This window comes from Meleagris gallopavo, chromosome 1, assembly GCF_000146605.3.
Source record: "Meleagris gallopavo isolate NT-WF06-2002-E0010 breed Aviagen turkey brand Nicholas breeding stock chromosome 1, Turkey_5.1, whole genome shotgun sequence".
NCBI classification, from domain to species: Eukaryota; Metazoa; Chordata; class Aves; order Galliformes; family Phasianidae; genus Meleagris; species Meleagris gallopavo.
Genome location: NC_015011.2, coordinates 131,645,434 through 131,649,591, shown reverse-complemented (window position 1 = coordinate 131,649,591; position 4,158 = coordinate 131,645,434). Strand labels below are relative to the sequence as shown.

The 4,158-nt window shown below is 44.0% G+C and overlaps 1 protein-coding gene across 1 annotated transcript in view; it reads right to left on the bottom strand.

The window, feature by feature from the left end:
- Positions 1 to 3,999, bottom strand: part of NCK2 (NCK adaptor protein 2) — a 91,484-nt gene extending 87,485 nt beyond the window's left edge. Inside the window, exon 1 of the mRNA XM_003203176.4 lies at positions 3,982 to 3,999. The gene's annotated coding sequence lies outside the window, so the exon portion shown is untranslated. The remainder of the gene's footprint in view (positions 1 to 3,981) is intronic.
- Between the last annotated feature and the right edge of the window lie 159 nt (positions 4,000 to 4,158).

The following is a 4,158-nucleotide window of genomic DNA, read 5'->3' as shown; positions in this document are numbered from 1 at the left end:
AATCACATAAGAACTAAACTCATTTTTAACAGCTTACTCTCTTTCATTTTCTTTCAAACACAAAAAAGAAAAACAAGATCCCACAAAGCATATTTTTTAAACACAGCACTGCAAGCAGCACACCCGCTCGCCCCAGCCAAAGCAGAAAGTCCCTTTTTGCTAACCCTCCTCCCACTGTCTTGCAGTTTGTCTGCTATCCCAGATTTGCATCGAGCTGATCCAGCGTAACCTGGACAAAGACAGCCAAGAGTGGCCTACAGCAGCTGCTGGCACCCTAGTAGGAAGGGACTCAGTGCACCTGCTTTGGGAAGAGAGGCACCAGCTGTAAGCAAACTGTGCTATCTGCTTTCACATCTCTGCAGTTTCTCCTTATTAAGGCTCCACAATGAACACACTTCTAGAACACAATAAAACTGTAAAAGAGGCAGAAAGCAAATCTCATCTTTCAACCAAAGAAATAATAATCACATAATACAACAATTATCTATAGTAATCTCCCTGCTCAATTATTTTTGATTATTGATCCATTTTGGTTAAAATGTACAAACATGATCTGCACACATCCAAACACGAGGCTTTAGGCATCTGCTGACTAGAGAGGAAGAGAACATCCTACCTGTCGAAACAGCACAACCTGCTGAAATATCACGGTAATGAGTTACCATCCACCTATACTTGGGTTCCAAAATCATTTTAAAAAATTATTTTAAAAAACCTTTTTTAATTAAAGGAGACTATCTGCTTTTGTAAATGCATTAAATATACCAGGTTTTCTACAATAAAGTTTCAGCTATCCTTTACCAGTGGCGTATCTCAACATCTGTTTTCACACCAATCAATAGAATTGCACATTCTCTGCAGACAATAACTTAAATTAGTTAAGAACGAGTAAACCTGGATTGAGTTTCTTCAGCTTAGACTAAAAACACACCTATATTGCACTCATTTTGCACTACTCTGTCATTGTTATAAGAGAGAAGCAACATTTATTTTATTTTATTTTATAATTCAGGTATCTATTGCAATCCCAGTATGTTCACCCCACTGTCTGCTTCCCAGAGTAATCAATATTAGTTACAGGTCACCATATTAACACTCATTAATGAGATCAGGACCAAAAGCAGCACAACAAACCTATAGAGTGAGAAAGCCTCTAAGCCACACAGGCAGTTTCTACCACTTTGAACAAACCGTGGCTACACCAGCACGTCTCAACATCCTCTAACAGATGGTTTTTTCAACATTACTATTTCTGAAACCGTCCTACAAAACCTGCAATAATTTTAAATGCAAAGGGGTTACTATTCTCTAATTGAGATTTATTCCTTAGCATGTGAATTCCTAAAATTTACAATAAAAACATACCCTGCCAAGCCACCTCACTGCCCGCAAAGCTATCTATGCTGGTTTTAAAACACGAATTCACTTTGTTAACAGTGAGAGACAAACTCATTCTTTGTGTCACATGTACTCAACAAAAATAAAAACGTGTATTTTATATCTCAGTGCACTTCCAATTTACTCATTTCATTAGCATTTATGAAATAATTAAGAATCCTTATGATGGGGAATAAAAGATTACTCTAGAAAAAAAAACAACAACTTCACACTTGGAAGAATCACTGAACCCACCACTGAATAGAGCAACAGTTTAATTGGGCAGAACACAGATGACTAAGTCATGATTACTAATGGGTCTAATTGAATCTGCAAGAAAAAAACTCAATGCAACTACTTAAAATAGAAAAAAGCTAAGTACACCTGGGCCAATCTTCATAACTTTACAAAGCAAAACGAACAGAAAAGGCATTTATCAAAAGGAAGAAGTCACCAGGATCACATGCAGCGTCTTTTTCAGAGAACTGTACAACAGCCTGCTGGTTAAATTAATCACATAGGCATCATTTGTATGCTTTAAGAGGAAGAAACAATGCTATCTGCCACGGCACAAGCATCATCCCTACTTCCCGTGAAGGCCTTCCAATCCAGGAACTGTTAAGGATACCTGACTTTCAGGGGCTGAAGAAGTCTCACCACGCGGAAGCTACTGTTTAGCAACATTTCTGTATGCCTGGTAAACACAAGGATAAAGCATATTGTCTGAAAGTTTATTATTTCAGCAGAAACAGACAGCAGCTTGCCTGCAGAGAGCCTCAGCTCTCCACACAGCCTCTCCAGTGCACAAGCTGACCTACTTCATCTGAGCAGTGCGACCAGAACCTCACTGCACATCTTACCATGCCAACCCAGCAGCAACTCACTTTCATCCACACTTTCCTTCCACCATCCCTACTTCTGAGAGCACGGGGGAGAAGAATGGGAAGGGAACAGCCATTGAGACACCCCAAGATCCCTTGCACAAACAGAAAGTATCTTCTAGAACATACGTAGCCTTCAGATTCAAAAACCACTTGGGTTTGATTGTGAACCTGTCCCAACTATAAAGTGAAGAGCATTTGCTTCTGTGAGTCTGGAGCAACTTTTATGCTCACGTAGTACAAAAAAGGAGATACCTGCAGGAGCTTTCTGCTGCTGCTCAAGGCAACAACCAGCAAACTGTACTATCCGAACATCTCTTTCCCAGCTGCTAATGTTACGGTTACTACTGAGGAAAGCCAGAGGCACTGTGAGCAAGGGAATAACGTGTCAGCAGCGACATACACACACACACACACACACACACCAAAAAAAAAAAAAAAAAAAAAGCAAAGCCTGGAAACAAAGCAGATGCTGCTGACCTTGTCCCCTCTTCTTTAGCACAGTAGATGTGAGGTGACATGTAAGAGCGCAAACACCTTTCCTTAACGCTACCACACAGCTAGGCAAGAAACTAGGGAGAAAGCAGAGGGAGAGGAAAAAAAGGATGAGCTCCCTTTTTAACACAGAAGCAAGGCAAAGGCTGGAGTTTTGAATTTATCATATATTTAACAGTAAGGACATAACATAAAGGACCATCCAGATAACCATGGACTAACTCTGCTTCTGTTTCTGGATAAACACAGCAAAAGAGATTTTGTAGACTGCTGTATTGTTACAGCAACTGGAAATACTATCTTGCAGAGGTAAAAGGCTCATACAGCAGCTAACTATGCACTGACAGAACAACTGCAAGGAGAGCTGACGGTATAACGAGCCCAGATCTGCTTCATGGCCTACATACAGATATTTGCTAATTACAACTGTAGTCTTAGCAGGTGCCTCCCATGTCTGCATTTATGCACTGCTCCCGAAAGCAACACGGTCTAGCTAAGTTTCAAGGAGAAAGTCAGATATGAGGACACAGCTGCTGAGGCCGACCAGGGTCTAATCTATGAGTTAAAAAGTGATTTCACTCCAGCTCTAGTCCTAGGAACACACACACACACACGGTACCACAAACATCTCCTCTGTGGTACTGATGCTGACAAGCAGGGGCAGAAACGCTTTCAGAAAGAAGCCTTGCACGAGCTCTGCCCTTTTGGATGCCTCCATATCCATGCCTGGCTCTAGATGACATAAGCCATGCACGGGATGGGCCATGGAGATTTGTTTTTATAAAGGGCACCGGCGTGTTCCATGTGAGGAACCCGCACAGAACGTGCGGCCGCAACACCACTTTCTCGGGAGCACACATCGCTTCACCGCACACAAAAGGAACGGAGTTCGCTCAAGTTTTGAGCTAACAAAAGAGCACGGCAGCGCTGAGTTAATTCACAGAATAACTCAGATGCGCACAGCGAGCCATAAAGCTGTAAAAACCCCGAGCTAGCGGAGCCAAGGAAGCAAACTCCACAGAGGACTGGCAGTTACCAGCGCTCGGGCAGCTTCCTACACAGGGCACGGCCAGGGGAGGAAGGGCCAATTCCCACCCCAACCCCCGAGACGCGCTTCCTGGGCACGCAACGTGTCATTCCTTTAACTTTTTTTTTGTCCGTTCGGGCGGCACTGCTCGAGAAAAAAACCCCGGTTTTACCCCTCCGCAAGGGTTCGGCGGCCGCTTACCAGAATATTCCCCGCGGCCACCACCGCTGCAGCCCGGGCCCGCATCGCCGCGCCCCGCACACCGCCCCCACCGGAAAACTTTCCGGCCGTGCCCCGGCTGCGAGGGACCCCTCCGCCTCCCCGAGCCAACTTCTCCTTTGTGCCGCTTTCCCCGCGCCGACACAAAGCGGTGGCTGT